Below are 17,919 nucleotides of genomic sequence, written 5' to 3' on the forward strand. Positions count from 1 at the left end.
CAAAGATGACCTTTCAGAGTTTTTCATTTTATGTCTTTACTGAGAGACTATCTTTAAATTTGTTGAAGGTGGACCAGGAGACCCAGGGCTGGAGTTAGAATGAGACCAATGAGGCAGGGTAGTATAAATGCAGGGCTGGATCCATCCAAAAGTTTGAGAATCTGTTTATTGCGGGGTTTTTGCATTGATTTTGCTTTTCTAGAAAACATTACTAAAAAAAGACGTTTGTCTCGATTGCTGAGTTTGGGGCACCCCTTAAATTTTGCACCCCAGCCAAGTACTTTAATCACCCCTCCCTGACAGGACCACAGGCCTCTTTCCTTGTGGGTTTATCCTCCTTCCAGCTCCTGGTTAGGGAGACGAGGCACAGACACGCTGCTCTGGCCCTGGCCCAGCCACCCTTGCTAAGCCACTGCTTTCTCTCTTCTTCACTCCTGCTGCCCTGCATCGTCACCTTCCTCTCACTCTCGTGTAGGCCTGCCCCATGGGAACACTGGAACATCTGGTTGATGTCTGCACCTGGAAAGGGCTGAAGCAACTGACTGGCAAAATTCCTGCACACATGACTCTCAGCATGGATACAGGTAAGTGAAATGACTTTTTGTTCTTTCCACAAAATTATCAGAGCAATCATTTCAACGTTCCTATTCAGACTAGGGTCCAGAAATGGCATTCCACTGTGACTTGCACAAAAGGATGGCATCGGATGCATCCTTTTTTAAAGCCAGTAACGTGTGCCCCACTTATCCCCTTCCTGAAACTCCTCTGTCTTTGAATGGGAGTGGGAGTCTGAGTTTCAAAGGTGATGGAATGGATGGTCTGTCGGGAGGGACGAGGTTATTCGCTTTCCCGTTCATTGTTTAAAATAAAAGCTGAGGGGCGCCTGGGTGGCTCAGTTGGTTAAACGTCCGACTTCAGCTCAGGTCACGATCTCACAGTCTGTGAGTTCGAGCCCCGTGTCGGGCTCTGTGCTGACAGCTCAGAGCCTGGAGCCTGCTTCGGATTCTGTGTCTCCGTCTCTCTCTGCCCCTTCTCCGCTCATGCTCTGTCTCTCTCTGTCTCAAAAATAAATAAAAACATTAAAATTTTTTTTTTAAATTATAAAAAAAATAAAATAAAAACTGAAAGATTTTTAAACATGACAAATTATTCTTTCACCATAATAGTTGTATCAAAGCAGCAATATAAAAAATGATGCCCTTCACTTTGCTGATTGTACTTATTATGGTTCATGTGACCTGTAATTTAAATTTAATGAAGTTTCAAAGGAAAAGCTAACAACATGGCAGATTTCTCTGACATTATGGATATATGCATATATATGGGCCCCTTCCTTCCTGCCTGCCTGCCTGCCTTCCTGCCTTCCTGCCTTCCTGCCTTCCTGCCTGCCTGCCTGCCTGCCTGCCTGCCTGCTTTCCTCCTGCCTTCCCCCATTTCCCTCTTTTCTCCCCCACCCCAGTTTTAAATATTGAAAGTCCTTTGGTGGGGCACCTGGGTGGCTCAGTTGGTTAAGCATCTGACTTCAGTTCAGGTCATGATCTCACAGTTTGTGGGTTCAGGTCCCGCATGGGGCTGTGTGCTGTCAGTGTGGAGCCTGCTTGGGATTCTCTGTCTCCTTCTCTTTCTGTCCCTCCCCTGCTCATGCTCTATGTCTCTCTTTCTGAAAAATAAATATGTAAACATTAAAAATAAATAAATATTGAAAGTCATTTGGGGTTGGTCTGTTAGCCATTTATAGCAATGTATTACACCCATTCTAATGAGCCAAATACACCTTTGTGTACATTTTAAATACTGATAAGTTTGGTTTTAGTAATGATAATCTATGGGGCTTTTTGGCCAGATTAAGCATAAAGAATACCTTCTTTCTAGATGTCTCTGGGCATTGAACCGTGCTGTTTTCTACTGCACAGACAGAAAATATATTTGGATAGACTGGCATAGAGTAGAGAGCTCATCAGAACATCAAAGTTCCTCTTTCTGGGACATGTTTTGACTGCAGCTTAATTCACCCTCTAAAGGAATTTAAAATAGATTCTTTACCTATAACATATATTTGGCAACACTTTGAATTTTAATGTGAGTCTTTGCAATGGAGACACAGCTGAACCTGGCAGCATATTAATGTCACTGATAATAGCACATTTTATTTAGAGAATTTACCCTCTCCCCAGTTCTCAGTTAGAAGCCCATACACAGTAATTAAACCATTATAAAAACACAATAAGATATACCATAATAGAACTATCCTGCTGTCGAGGCACACAGAGCAGGAAAATCAGGATAGCACAAAGGAACACAATACATCCAATTTAGTCCTGCTGCGGAAATGCCACAAACCAGTGCCCTCCAAAGGATAAGTAGGGGGAAAGTTATTTCCACAGACAACTGGGCCTCGAGTCTTCATTTTTCAGAAAACAGCAAACCAAAAGCAGCAAGCTAATCAATCAACCAGCCAATTGATCAGTGAGAACAAGTGTCCATAGCATATGAGGCATATAAGATGCTGTCCTTGTACTCAAGAGGCTTGCAGTCATTTGGGAAGTAAAGGCTTAAAACAAAAAACACAGCATGACAGTGGTTCAAGATCTACCATAAGAAGAACAGGATTAAACAAATAATATAGAAAGCATGTGATACTAATCCAAAGGAAGCCCAGCTTATTATGCCCCAGACATGCTGGGGAAGACTTTACTCAAGGGGGCTTGAAATCGGCCTAAAAGAATGCTGAAAATTTGCACGACAAGGGAGGAGAAGGAAATGGTATAAAAAGGAAAAGTTTTAGGAAGCCAGATGTTCAAGAAAATATTCACAGGCAGATAGTTGGTGTAGGAGTTCATAAAATAAAGCATCAGACAATTAGACCGTGGATGTATTGTCTTTCCTTTAAAATTGAGAAACAATAGGGATGCCCAGGTGGCTCAGTCGGTTAAGCGTCCAACTTCTGCTCAGGCCACTGTCTCATGGTTCGTGAGTTCAGGCCCCACGTTGGGCTGTGCTGACAGCTCAGAGCCTGGAACCTGCTTCGGATTCTGTGTCTCCCTCTCTCTCTGCCCCTGCTCCCCTCATGCTCTGTCTCTTTCTCAAAAATAAATAAACACTAAAATTTTTTTTAATTGAGGAGCAATAAAATTATAAAATGTAGGAAAAATACAGATATAAGATATATATATAATATGATTGGATCCATAAAAGAAATTCTCGTGTAGCAGAGAAAAATGACTGGAAGGAAATATGTCAGATGTTAATTTTTTTGATGGGAGATAGGAATGTGGGTGATTTTTTGTTTTTAATTTGAACTTTGTATGTTTTCCAAATCTGAATCCAACCAATAGAATTCCTACAATGAAGCAAAAACAAAGGGAGACCAAAAAATCTCAAAGTGTATTTTTAATGGCCTCTTTATATAAATTTTACATTCTACCATTCATTCATCCATTGACTAATGGGCAGAGTGTGTTAAAATGATTTTTCTAAACTGTATGTAAGGACTGAGTTTTTTCTCCCCAAATTCATACGGTGAAGCCCTTCCCCCTTATGTGACTGTATTTGGAGATGAGGCCTTTAAAGAGGTAATTAAGGTTAACTGAGGTTATAAGGGTAGGATCCTAATCCATAAGAACTGGTGTCCTTCTAAGAAGATGAAGGGACGTCAGAGATGAACGCACACAAAGGAAAGTAACAAGAGGGCACAGTGAGAAGGTGGCCACCTGCAAACCAAGGAGAGAGACCTCAGGGGAAACCAAAACTACCAACACCTTGACCTTGGACTCCCAGACTCCACAACTGTGAGAAAGCAAACATCTGGTTTTTAAGCCACATCAGTCTGGGGTATTTTGTATGGAAGCCCTAGAAAATTAATATACTATGTCTACATAACTTATATGGATAATAGAATTTTTCCACCTATGTTTTTTCTATAAAATTAACATTAAACTTACTCATGACATTTCTCTACCAGAGTGAAACTTCCATACCAGTTATGTGTCCTACTCTTGGTTATTTATTTATTTATTTATTTATAATTTTGCTGAGTGCAAGCAGAATGTTGGCCATGGGTCAACGCTTGAAGAAGCTACAGATTATATAAGGCACAGAGGACAGTCTCTGCCGTGCCAATATGAATATAAATAAATATGAATGCAACAATATAAAGGAGTATCAATGGGCACTGCTGGTTACCTAAAGAGACAATCCAGGTAGGAGATCCGATTTGCTTCTTTTCTTATGTGTGAGGCTCCGTGCAACTCTTCATTCCAGGCTGAACTATCCCCTCAGCTCTGTGTGTGCTCCACAGTCAGTCCTCTCTGGGAACTGCCCTCTAGAAGACTGCCTCCTCCCCCAAGGACTGTACCCTGCCTGGGGCAGCTTCCATCAGATAATTGCTAGATAAATGGAGGCAGATAAAAGTCTGACCCCCCTTGTCCCAACTGGGGACATCTCTGAAAGTCCAGCCCAGCTCCAGAGCTCACCGTGCTAAGACCTTTGCCATGTCCACAGTCCAGTATTACCCTCCAGCCAATCCTACTTTCTTCCTCCCCAACAGGTATTAACCCAGAGACCACACCCTCCTAAATTTCCTGTTTGGTAATCCTCATTTCAGGGACTCTAGGGAAGAGACCTACAACATTTCTCAGTTTATCTGCACCATTGCTTCCTGCCCCAATCCCAGACTGCTTATCTATGTAATCTCAAGGCAATTACCTACACATCAAGGATCATGAAACACCCAGTGAAGCATCTGTAATGTGCTCAGGTGGTTTGTCAGGACTTCTGGTGAGCGGGAAGATTTACTTTTTTTCTGATTTGAATTCCTAGTGAAACTGTTGTTGATTACTGGGATTAAGTCATGAAGGTTCAGTTTTGTCTGCCTTTTCCACCAGGTAGTTTTGTCCCTCTCCAGCCTTAGGAGTTTGAAGTGGGGAGTCCAGATCTCCCTTGGTCCTTAGCAACTGATCTATATTAGAATCGTAGAATATTAAATGTCAGAGCTGGAGAGCACTTTAGAAATTATCTAACTCGAAAATGGCCAAGGAGTTTTAATACATGTTGTGATTGGACTAGTTAGTGGTGGCTGTTGGAGAGCTGCCTTGAGGATCCTGAGGATGGCCAGGGCTCATTTGCAGAGTGCTGTGGTTGCTTATGGATGTCGGGTGTGGATGTGGGATGGGGGCTGGTGGCAATCAACTTCACTGACATCCTTGATAGTCCTACTCTCTTTTTTTCACTGGAGATGACTCTGACCCAAGGTCAGACTACCCAAGGTTGTGTGGCTGGTTATAGGAATTTGAACCATAGCCAATATGACTCAACTAACAGTCCGGAATCCTACATCCCATGGATGCTGTATTTAGCCTCTCTGGCTAATCCTCCTCTGCTCCAGCCCCTGGTCTACTTGAGCACATGAGTCTTGGACCAGATCCCAGTCCCCCCTTCCTTCTTGGCTTTCTTCTGTTGCCATATGTGAGCATGATTCTCTGGGCCAAATTCCTAGGAGTAGTTTCTGTTTCCTCTGTGTCTCTCATAGTTAAGCCCAACAAAGTTCTAGCACTTCAGGGTGGGTAAACTTGGTGAGAGATTAATTCTCTGCCTCTCCTCTCATCCATTCATTTATTCATGAAAACATGTTTTAGGTACTTGCTATTAGAAATACTAAAATTCATACCAAAAATCCCACCAACACCTTTGAGCAGTGACTTAAATGTGTAATAAGGCTCATTCTGCCTTTAGCAGACATTTCTCTCTCCTCCCCCTATTCCTCCCCTGCTAATAGCATCCTGTTCTTCACTAGGGGACTTAATCTTCCTTCCCCTTCCACATGGTTTTATTGGAGCCATCAATCACACCAACACATGATCTGGCTATACAGGTGGATACATGGTCAAAACCTGGCTGCGGTAGGTAAATAATGCTGCCCCCACCTTTTCCAAAAGATGGTGATGCTCTGTTCTCAGAACCTGGGTATGTTTTGGGTATTCGTTGTCATCTACATATGAGTAGGCTCTTTAATATACATTGCTATTACATGGCAAAAGGGACTTTGCAGATAGCATTAGGGTTGTGGACTTTAGGATGCTGAGATTATCCTGGATTATCTAGATGAGTCCAGTGTAACCACATGGGCCTTACAGGTGGCCTCTGGAAGCTGAAAATGGTCCACAGATGAGGAAGGAAACAGGAGACAGGGATTGTAATCCGACAAGCACAGGGAATAATTTCTAGCAACAGACTGAATGAGCAAGAAAATGGATTCTCCCCTAGAGCCCACAGAAAGGAATGTATCCTTCCAACACCTTGGTTTTAGTCTGGTGGGACCTCTGCCGGACTTATGAGCTACAGAAACATAACTTAATACACGTGTCCTTTTTTAAGCCACTGGGTGTGGCTACAGAAAATAGAAACACTGGTCAAATATCCTGGCCACAGTGATTGGCCCAGACATGGGCATGTGATTCAAGCTGAGCCAATCAGAGTCCTTCCCCCAAGATTCCAAGAAGTCATTTCTCTTGATTGTAGCTATGAGCGTGGCCCCTGCCAAGTGGAGAATCAGATGAAAACTGAGCCAATGCACAGGCAAGAGCTGCGGTGGGAGTCAGTGCAGGTCCTGACAAGGTTCCTCTCCAGCTGGGCTTGAGGCCAACTCTACCCCTGCTCTTCCCTGTCGCATAAGCCAATTAACTCCTTCTTTGTTCAAATTCATTTCAGCTGGCCTTCTTCTACTTGTCATTGAAAGACTTCTGATTAAATTGTGTCCCTCAAAATGCCAATTCCTGGTCTTCCATACTTAAAATCACTTCTCAGGCTAATATATCTTCTCTAGAAAGAACCCAATGAGTGCATATATCCCCAAGGAGTCTTGGCACATGAACAGAAATGAGTGATGCCAGAGCTCAGAGGAAAGAGTACACACAACTAGGGGTTTTGATAGAAGAGGGGACTGGGAAAGATCTGGATCATGGGGGAAACAGACCAGGGAGGTGTGGGAGAGGGTGTGGTATCGAGTGAATGAGTGAATGCAGGTGGAGGCAAACCATATGAATCTGAAACACTGGGAGACACATGGGGGTTAAAGAGGAGAGGGGCGATAACCCTTCTGGAATCTGCTTGATGCTTTCCACTGAGGCAAGATTTTCAGTTATCTTTGGCTGCCTTGACAGTTTCGATAATCTGTTCCAGTTCTGGGTGAGCAGTGGACCCACCCCGAAGGAAGGAGGACACCTGTTCCTGGGCATGCCCCCTGGGCTGCCAGTGCTCCCCTACATCGAGTGCTTCTGTACCCCTTGAGTTAACCCGCCTGAGCAGGCTGCTATGAGGGCCACCAGGGTGGCCGCTGAAGTCCTGAGCGTGGGCACAGGCAAAGTACCCACAGCTCTATGGAATATCACAAGGTAGAAAAAAGAAGAGCTACAGAAAAGCAACACAAAACAATCTCCCTGTGCCGTTTGCTTATTGTTCAAGTTTGAAATTCTGCCAAGTGCTCATACTTCTCACTTGTCAGCAGTTTGGTTTGAAACAATAGTGAAAACGGCCCTCTTGGCCTCTACCTAAACTTCAGCAGAGAAAAAAACAGCCTCAGAAGTTGAACTTGAATGGTCTCCTTACCTTATTTGCCCTGACCCCGAGTTGCACCGCACTAACAAGGAATCTAGAACACGGGGCATGGAAATGCTGTGTTTATGAGATGAGGCTCAGGCTTACACATTCTTTGAGTCAGAGCCTCTGGAGTTGGTGGTGATTTAGTAGAGATGTGGGAGGGAAGCATTTTGCCAACTTGAGAACCCCCTTCTTAGGTTCAGCATTTTAAGCAATTTGAAAACTCCCATCTTTCAGCTTTGGGAGTTTATTTTCTCTTGGAAAATGTCTGGATCCTTTTTCTCTGTAAGTAGGGAAGAAAAAGGCTGCGAGTGAAGATGACAGGTTTACTTGGGCATGAAATCACTGTTGGACAACTCATTTTTCCTGAGTTAAGTGTCAAAAAATCTGCAATTTACAAAAGAAGTTTTCCTGAAATTACACATAGGGTGGATAATTGAGAGCAAAGTGCCTGGGCTGTCCGGCTGGAGCAGCACTGCCCTTTCTGGGAACTTGGGTCCCTCCCAGTGCAGAGTCCCCGGGGCAAGTTGTTGATTTCCAGTACTGGGGTCTGACCCACACCTGCTTAAGTCCGCAGCTCCTGGCCTTGCCCAAATGTCCTCGTTTCTGAGCAGCCCCGAGGCTAGTTTCTAGTTTGTTTGTAAGATCGGCAAGTATTCAGTTTTGTAGTGTCACTTGATAATGTTTTTATGTGAATCTCAGGAAAACTGGTAAAGAATTAAGAGTTTTATGTGGCCTGGAAGGTGGGGGAGCTGGATCCTCCCCATTTAGCAACAAGTGATTGACAGCTTCTCTGTCTGCAGTGGGCTGCCCGTCACCAATGCCATCAGAATCTAGAAGTGGGTGTTCTGGCGTTTTCTATTTCTGTCTCTATGGGTTCTGACCTATGACTCTCTCATCTCCCTATCTGTCTTCTGGCTGGTTTGGCACAACAGTGCTGTCATGTGGATCCAATCTGGAAGCCCCGAACAGGCCATGGAATTTTAGGTCTGTGCAGTAAATGGCTTCTTTCAAAAAGCCTGTACATAATGTGGCTTTCTCAATTAATGTGCTGCCTACAGGGTTTTCTTAACTCTTATTTGTTTAGTGTGTGTGTGTGTGTGTGTGTGTGTGTGTGTGTGCGCGCGCGTGCGTATACGTGCACGCGTGGGTCTTAGGACTTTGCACCATCATTCGTTGACATTAATAGTATTACTTATCCTTCAGGAATCACCAATTCCACTTTAAAATTATGACTAGCTCCCTAAGGAAAAAGAGAATCTGGAAAGAGGCAGCGAGTGTAGGGATTGAGGCCTCCCTAGAAATACCGGCTTAAGCTTTGCAAGTTTTGGCTCCCAGGTATACCAGTATTCCAAACGTCAGTATAGAAAGGAGACTGAGGCCCCAGGATGGGGCACTAAGCTTTTCCGCATGGAAGTCAGTGGTGCAGGCCAGCTTTGCTGTTCTGGTGCCACATGGTCCCTTGCTGTAGGGAGCAAGAATTGAGTAGACCACGTGCCCGTAGGAAGGGCCAGTTTTATGCTCACGGTGTTCATATGTTCCGAAGTGCAGGCCGAGGTAAGATCCTCTCCTCCAATATCAGACAGTCTGTGAAGAGGCAAAAGCTCCCCAGTGAACAGCCTTTCCCCTGGCTTCTCCCGACTGAAGTGTAAATGACTTTTGAGAGCAGAATAAGCCGGTCGATAAATTCATTCTTTGAACTTCTCTGACTGGGAAGTGGTTCTGAGGCTTTGAAAATCTTCAAAGATCTCAGCCTGTGAAGTCAATAGGTCACGTTTCGAGTTGCCGGAGCGAAGGCCAGGATTCCGCTCGGCACGCACTGTGTTGAGGACCTAGTATGTGGGAAGCATTCAAGGTGCTGCTGACCTAGGAAGAGCACAGCCCCGGCCCTTCAGAAGCTGTCTGGGGAAGAACAAAAGACAAGGACATGCATGTTCTCTAAGCTTAGTCCAGACAGCTGTGGGAACCAAGGGTGGGGATGGGGATATTGGGTTGGGAGTGGGGGAGGGAAGATGGGGAAGGGATAAGGGCTCTTTGCGTGCAAGTCATTGCATAAGGCAAAGGTTGGGAGGCAACAAAAGTGATCTGAAATATGGCCTGTCCTTGTGCATTTCTTGACTCAAAAGTTTGAAATGATGACGCAATGCTAATGACACCTAACATTTATTAAGCCCCTGCTAGGTATCAGATATGATGAGTTTACATGAATTGTCTCATTTAGTTCTTATCATAAATTCTATGAGATTTGTAAAGTTATCCCTACTTTTTTTCAGATGAGAAAACTAAAGCTCAGAGAGGTCAAGCAAGTTTCCCAGGACCTCTCAGCTAGAACTGGATATAAATCCATGTGTATCCGTGTAACTCCAGCGCCTTCCCCCTAAATCAACCTTTTTTTCTGGATTGCTTGTTTTTTCTTTTCTTTTCTTTTCTTTTTGTTCATTGTGGAGACCTGAAGAAGAATCCTGTGGTCCTCGGTCCTGAAAAGGGTCTACCAGAATTCAGAGGACCTTGTGTCTCTTGCATCCAAAGCCATGGCTCCTGGCAGCTGGGACCTGGGCCTCACCACATGCACCACGCGTCACTGGCTTCCAGGTGCCAGGGGCTTGGGCCGAGGCCACACAGTTGTCTGCACGGGGCCCGGCCCCACCGCTGGCTGTCTGGAGTGAACGCCCGGGATGGATCCTCTCCGTCTGCCAGGCTGTTTTCCTCATCCATCTGCCTTGTTGGCTTTTAATGCAAGCAGGAAACAAAACCGAAAAAAGAGGAAATCGGTGCTTTACAGAAAAGGGACAACATCTTCCTTTAGCCAGTGGGGGTCTGAGGAGGGGCGCGGTGACTAAGGTTTGCGGGGCGCTATTACCTGCTGGTGAGGGGCTACAGAAGCCAGCTGCGGATCAGGCTGTGTCGCCGGTGCCTGCGAGTGGCTGATGCGGAGGCCTCTTGGCGGCTGGGGGAGGCGGCACGAGCTGTCAGCTTCGAGCAGGAAGCCAACCCAGCCCGCGGCACCCGGAGGGCCAACAGTTGAATGAAACACACACTTGGTGAGGATGTTCGGCTTACAGATGTCACTAAGCTGAAGCCGTGATCTCTAGGAGCCAATACATCGCGGCTTGCGGCATTGGACCCCACCGACCTGACGCTCTCTTTCCTCACCTGTGGCCGAGAAGGGATACGGGATAAGCCGCTTCTTGGCCGCAAGTCCTGGGAATACTATTTTGTGTTTGGAAACTGCCAGAGAAGCACTGATGAGCCAGGCCATTGCGCCGAGCACGTTGGTCGTGGCGGGCTCCCTTCCGGTGACTGAGGCGGAAGCCAGGGAGAGCACAAGTTCTGGTAGGTGTCCAGCGGGCAGGCCAGGGCCACGGCGCGTCCTGCGCTCATCGCCTTTGGCTCAGGTGGGGGACGCGGGGTGTGGCTCTTGCCGTATCCTGGGGCAGGCGGGCTTGCGTCTTCTTCTGACTTGAGAGGCCATTGTTCTTGGAGGCCTTACACTCGGGTGGCACGTGATGTGTCGCACTTCGGGCACCTGTTCTTTTCCAGGGAAGAAACACTGATCCAGCACCGCAAGGGCTTTGCAAACAGTGCTCACAGGCAGCAACCAAGGGATCCTCCGCCCTGTGGTGTCTAGGCAAGGGTCGCACACACGCACCTTTGTGTCTCAGCATTACGTTTTCATGATCGAGATCAGAGAAAATATTTGTCCCTATACTTGGGAGACTGGGACAAAAAACAGCCATAATCTCACCATCCTCATGTGCCCATTCTTGACACGTTTGCATACGAATTCCCAGCTTTTTTAGCCAGGCATTTTTTTTTTCCTACACCCGTGGTTCAAGACCACGCCATTTGCCGAGCCCTTATCGCGCGCTAGGTACGGAGGCTGCTGGAGAAGCTTTGGGAAGTTTCGGGAATATCAGTTTAACCAAATGGTAAGCGATTTAAAAGAGTTTCTTAAATGAAAGCAGATGTGGTTGTACTATGCAGTAGAGTGAAACAATGTGCATGAATCAAATGTCATTATGAGCGAAGACTTCAAAGATGGGCCACCACGCAGCTTCTGCGTGGGGGAGGGGAGAAGCGGATTCGTAACAGGCCCCTGTGAGGAAGTCCCTGCAGCTGGTTGAGGTCTATCCTGTGAGAGATGAAAAAAAACCAGACGAGGGCAGGGCAGAGTGCAGGACCGAAGTTCTTAGAATGCAGAGTTGAGCTCACATTGAGTTCTATGTGCTAGGCATCATGCTGACCTCTTCACATGTATTATCTCATTTAATTTTTACAGCCACCCAGGAGGTAGGTTCTACTGCTAGATTTCCTTTGCAGATGCAAAAATTGAGGCTCAGAGAAGTTAGGCCACTTGCCCAAGATTAAACAGCTTTTCGTAGGCCAACACCCACGTGGCTAAAATATCAGGAGGGCATCTTCCAAGATGAGAGATCTCACATAAATATAAACCACAACTCCTCAGTTTTATTAGAGTCCATTGAATATGAAAATATGAATGTTTCTGCATAGTGTGTTGTGTTTTTTGTTTGTTTGTTTTGGATATTAGAAACATAGTCCCCTTTACACACTCCTTATAAAGCTTGAACAACTTGGTAAGGAATCCTTTTAAAAGATAGCCCATGAATCCCTGGCCTCTTACAGAGATTATTCTGTACATGACTTAACCTTTGATTGAAGCTCCATTTGGCTGCCAGGAGCATCCATACTGTCATTCCGAGAGGCTCTCGGGGTGCTTGGGTGAATGGGATTCTTGGTCTCCCTGGAGCTGGCCTTGCTCTGGCACTGCCTGTGGCCTCCGTCCCCTCTCCGCCACCTCTGGTCTCTGCTTCCAGGTCTGCCGTCTGCTGGACACTTCCCTGTCTCCTCTCTGTGTTTATCTTCCCGTCTTCCTTGCCCATCGCCTCAAGGCTCAGCTTCCACAGGAAACATGTTGTCTTTTTCTTTTTTTTAATTTTTTAAATGTTTATTTATTTTTGAGAGAGACAGAGCACGAGAGGGGGAGGGGCAGAGAGAGAGGGAGACACAGAACCTGAAGCAGGCTCCAGGCTGTCAGCTGTCAGCACAGAGCCCGACACGGGGTTCAAACTCCCGGACCGTGAGAGCATGGCCTGAGCCAAAGTTGGACACCCCCGTTGTCTTTTGTGATGCAAAGAGCTTCTGTTTGCCAAGTGCCAGACGCTGTGAAGTCTCTACACGATCCCGTTTAGTCCTTCATGCAGTCCAAGGGGCATCTTGGGCTTGGTTTCTAGCAGAGGGCACTGGCTCAGCCACGAGGCCATTTGTCTCTGTAATAAGCTCGCGGCTCTTGAGAGTGGAGCTGGGATTTGGACCCATGTCTATCCAATTGCAATCCTGCTTCCTTAGGTGTGCGTAGCGCCGTCTGTAATAACTGGGCCTAGGAAAAGGGTCCGCTCCTGGCCTTCCGCATAACAAAGCAAGACATGGTTAGAGCCTCCGCCGCTTCTGGCTTGTTTTCACCAGAGCAGCAGTGAGCTCGAGGGGTCTTAGGGAGGTAGCAGAGTCCTGCCTCTGAGTTGATGAGGAGCCCACATTCTAGAGACAGCGGCTGAGGCCCAGCCCTTCACCCGAACGCACGTGCTCCGTGACTCGGGGGTAATGCCAGCACTGAGCTCACTGTGCCCTAAGTGCAGTCCTACGAAATGCTGGTGATGGTGACAGTAATCCTAACGCTAATGGCAGCAGACCTTCTCTGAGGGCTCGCTCTGCGTCCGGTGCTGCTCGGAGGCCTTCACACACAGGAGCTCTCGTACCCTCACTTTGACCCTGTGCCGTAGGTCCATGCCTTCTACGTCTTACCGACCGGGAAAACCACGGCACAAAATGGTCAGGTGACGTGCCTGAAGCCACAGCCCTGGGAAGTGGTGTGGCTGCGGTGCCGACCACGGGCCATCTTGGTTTAGTGTGGGGACGTTGCCATTCCTGTCCCCTGCCAGACAGGGGGATCCTATCTCTCCCTCTGTGCCCCTGACTCACCCTGTGCCCTCCTGTTTGGCTCAGGTCTATGCGGCTACTCTCTTGCACCCCCCCCCCCATCCCTCCTCCTCCTTTCTCTCCTCCTTCCCTGCTTCGTCTCCTCTTTCCTCCCACCTCCTTCTCCCCTCTCCTCCCTTTCTTCCAGTCCCCACAGTGGCCTCTGCCTCTCGAAGCTGGGGCTGCCGACTTCAGGTAGCCCAGCCGTTGCTGCTGCCGTGTTCGTGTCCCTTGGCGTGCGGTGCTCCCCCAGCAGCCACGCTTGCCCTGAGCACACAGCCCGCTCTGAGTGCCAGTTGCTTACCCACCTTGCCACCGATCGTGCCCACGTATCATAATTGTGCATTTTTTTCCTTGAAAGCCAAATGATGGAGCTAATAGGGTTCATGCTGAGAACAGATGTTCTTATTTCTGTATGTGGCGAGGATTCTGATTCTTTTGTACTCCCATTTGAAGTGTTTCTGGTCGAAGGGTTCTTGGGAAGGGCTGAAAACTCACGTTGTCCTTCCAGTAAGGAACTGGGCACAGGTCTTGAGGGGGTGTGAAGTAGCCTTCCTTGGCATTTTAGACTCCATCTGCTTCCTGAGGACACAATCCTGTTCCTATTTGAAAACTGCCTTTGCTCGCATTTTATAATTAGGCATTCAGATTTTCGCTTTTCTAGTTGTTTCAATCTCAAGCTAATGTGGCAGTTAACAATTCGTCCATTTTCTGCTTTATTTCCTCTTCTCCCCATGCTTGGAATTCATGGAGGGCTTTTTTTTTTTTCCATTCCCATTAAGAATGCTAAAAGACTGTGATAGTATTATTCATTCATTTAATATTTATTGAGTGCCTTCTATGTGCAAGGCACTGGGGTACGAGACAAAGTTGCCACTTTCCTGGGGATAGTGTTCTGGTCAGGGAAGACAGACAATAAACAAACAAATAAACAAGATAATTTCAGCTTATCTTGTTTCAGAAGTGCCGTGGAAAAATGGAATCAGATGAAAGAACAGAGACAAGAGGGGAAGTGAGGGTGACTTGGTATAAGCTGGTCAAGGAAAGTCTTTCTGGGGAGGGGAAAGTTAAGTTGAGGTAAGGGGAAAGCATTCTAGAAAGGGACTGACAACTGCAAAGGCCCTGGGGCAGGGGAGAGTTGGAGAGTTAAAGGCACAGGACAAAGGCCAGCATGGTTGGGTGTGCTGAGCATGGGGAGGGGATACAAGGTAAAGTCAGGGAGGTGGGCAGGGACTACATCTCATAAGACCTTCAGGGTTTCTACCTCTCCCCCCCCACATATTTTTTTTTACGTCAATCCGTAAAGGATGACTAACTAAAAACTTTCCCTACGATCTTCTTGTGAGTTCTGGTCTGCTTTCTGGACCACCGGCAGATATTCTATACCAGTTTCCCCTTCACCTGATGGGCTTTGGCTGAACTCTCTTCAGTTGTACTTTGTCTTAGGGCTGAGATGGAAGAGGAAAATGCAGACTTACTCAGACAAGCCCTAGATGGATTTCCTTAAATCAAGCCTCAGTCCTGGTGAAATTTGACCACAGTCACAGTTGGTATTTCAGTCATCAAAGGCAGCAACACTGTGCTCCAGTGAATGATACATCGCCTTGAGTCAGAGACCAAATCTTACAGCTTTGTTCACTTTGGACACACATACATACAGAGAGATGTCTGCATATGTCTGCGTTTTAACGGTGCTGCTAATATCAGGGAGGGGTGTGATGATGCCCCTGGACAACTCCTCTGGCTCGTGCAAAGCTAGTCCTCTTCTGTTCTGCTCAGAACGGGGAGAGCAAAGGGTTTCATCATGAAATTGCCCGAGGTCATCTGTGGCCATGTGGTGAGCATTGTTTTGGGGTCTCTTAGGCTCCCTCTGTGGTCCCAGGTCAGAAGTAGAGGCTGGGGTCTTCTCGTGGAGTCACGGGCCTCTTCCAGAATGAACCCAACTTCCCCAGATGCTGTTCACAAACTTGCCCTGCCTTCAGAACCTGAGGTCATGTCCAAAGATGAAAGGGAAGGTTATCTCAAGAATCTACCCAGTTTCGGGGCATCTGGGGGTGGCTCAGTTGGTTAAGTGTCCGACTTCGGCTCAGGTCATGATCTTGCAGTTTGTGGGTTCGAGCTCTGCGTCGGGCTCTGTGCTGACAGCTCAGAGCCTAAGCCTGATTCGGATTCTGTGTGTGTGTATGTGTGTGTATGTGTCTGTCCCTCCCCCTCTCACACTCTGTCTGTCTCTGTCTCTCTCTCTCTCTCAAAAATAAATAAACCTTGAAAAAAGAAAAAAGAATCTACCCCGTTTCATTCAGGGGGAACCTATACACAGGCATCACAGGCATCTATGGGCTTCTACTGGCCACTCTTTAAAGTCAGTTCCTGAGCACCTGCTGCAGTCCACACCACACCGCCTCCACAGGTGTGCCCATGGACAGGTATGCATACCACCCATCAAGCACGAGGTGCCTCATCCTAGCTAACAGTAGAGTAGGGACTGGAACGGACCGGGTGAGAGAAGCCCAAAGAAAAATGGAGTGGACTCTGAGGAGGTAGGGAGCAAACAAAATAGTCTCTGATTCACTGGAGAACTGCCCTGCCCAAGACCCGGGTGGGCAGACTGGGGCGGAGAGCCCTCTGGAAGGACTGGCGGTGAAAGCACAGAGCTCTAAGATTTCTGAATGCAACTGAAGGAGCTGGTGTGTTAGACTCAGAAGCCCATGACAGCGGTCTTCAACTATTTACAGTGGAAGAAGTCATTAGATTTGTGCTTTGCCACCCTGGAAGGCAGAAGGCAGAACTGGAAGGCGGAACGACGCCAAAAATAGCGGTGACACACGGGTGCATGGCAATAATTGAGCGGATCCTGTGTCCCAGGACCTGGTATAGTCTACGAGGAGTTCCTTTATCAGTCCTCACCACAGCCCTCTGAAGGAAGTCACACACATGTCCTCCTTTGCCCTTTACCCTTGGAAAAGATAAACTCAGGCACAAGAACTTAGGCCTTTGCCCACGGTCACGCAGCTAGCAATACGGAGAGCTAGGGTTAGACCTTTTATCTATAGCTGGCTCCAAAACACATGCTAGTAATTGATGCCCATTGTCCCCTTGCGATTTGACACAAGGAAGAACGTTCTCAAATAATGGAAGGAGAATATGTGAGCTCTTTGTTGCTGGAGGTGCTCAAGCTGAGACGGTGTCATTACTCAAGGGAGGTGTGTGGGCAGAGATGTGGCTGCATGACTGCCAAATCCCCTTCCAACCCTGAGATGTCACAAGGGTTCAGGAGCTAGGGAGTCTTAGGCCAGCTTGTTCTCAGCTGAAGGGAGACGCAGAGCCTAGGAAGGGCACAGGCTCATCTGTTCAGATAGATTCTGTGGATTTGCCATTATGGTCCAGTAAGAGCCTATAGGTATAGGGTCCACTCTGTCTCACACACCTCAAACCTGTGGAAAATCAAATGGGAAGCACTGAAATGCTGGCCTCAGAGGGGGGTTGGCAGTGACTTGCCTTATATTTTGAAACAGTTTCCACCCTGAGCTATTTCTTAGTTAAAAGTACCACAATTGTTAGGAAAGGCTCTTCTGTATATATATATATATTTTTTTTTTAAAGGCGCTTCTTTTTAATTGTCTGAAACTACTGTAAGCTGGTAAGCACACCGCTTGATTTCCTCATTCCTGACCTGGGTGATCCAGGTGGAAAAAGGGTGGGAGGTGGGGATGGGCACAGAGAGAAAAGTGTTCTGGGCAGAGAGGACACCAAAACCTGTGGGTCTCTCAGACCTGCCCGAGGTCCTACCTTCAGACATGTTGGTGTATAAAATAGCAATTTATATCTATTAGTTTGAACTATTGGAAACTGCAATCTTTACAGGTTAAGATGGCTAAATATAGTAATATAGAGTGGTAGTAATAATGCTAGCAATTAAGCAAATAGTGGGCATTGAAGCTTGCTCATTAGTACTCAGATCTGCAAAGGGTTGGAACGTGTTCTTATTTTCTTTGGAGGTCTCATTTCTCACTTGATAGCAGAAGGGTGGGTGAAGGAGGGAGAGCATGTTTTAATTTCCTGATTTAATGCAATTCTGGTCCTGTGATTTCAAGCAGCCTCTTTTATGTTAACATGGTTCATTTTGAGAAAATAGTGGTCCTTTGGGGTTTCTTCCCGTTTCTGTTCTCTTTCTGTTCGTCTAATGCTGCCACCGTCTAAGGGAAGCTCGTGTAACAGCACGGGCAGGGGAAAGGGGTCCTCAAGGGTGTCCCTGGGTCCTTGCTGGCCTCGCCTGAGCTATGTGTCCTCCTCGCTGCTACTGGGCACCCTGCATGTGTGCCTGCTGAGGGC

At 47.0% G+C, this 17,919-nt stretch overlaps 1 long non-coding RNA gene across 2 annotated transcripts in view; it reads left to right on the forward strand.

The window, feature by feature from the left end:
* The first annotated feature begins 328 nt into the window (after positions 1 to 328).
* The window catches only part of LOC132682139 (uncharacterized), an 89,565-nt gene continuing 71,974 nt past the window's right edge, over positions 329 to 17,919 (forward strand). For both annotated transcript variants that reach the window (XR_009611493.3, XR_009611490.3), the window contains exons 1-2: positions 329 to 584; positions 9,867 to 10,926. This is a non-coding gene — a long non-coding RNA (uncharacterized LOC132682139). The remainder of the gene's footprint in view (positions 585 to 9,866; positions 10,927 to 17,919) is intronic.

This window comes from Panthera onca, chromosome A1 (assembly GCF_046562875.1).
Source record: "Panthera onca isolate mPanOnc1 chromosome A1, mPanOnc1 haplotype 2, whole genome shotgun sequence".
NCBI lineage: Eukaryota > Metazoa > Chordata > Mammalia > Carnivora > Felidae > Panthera > Panthera onca.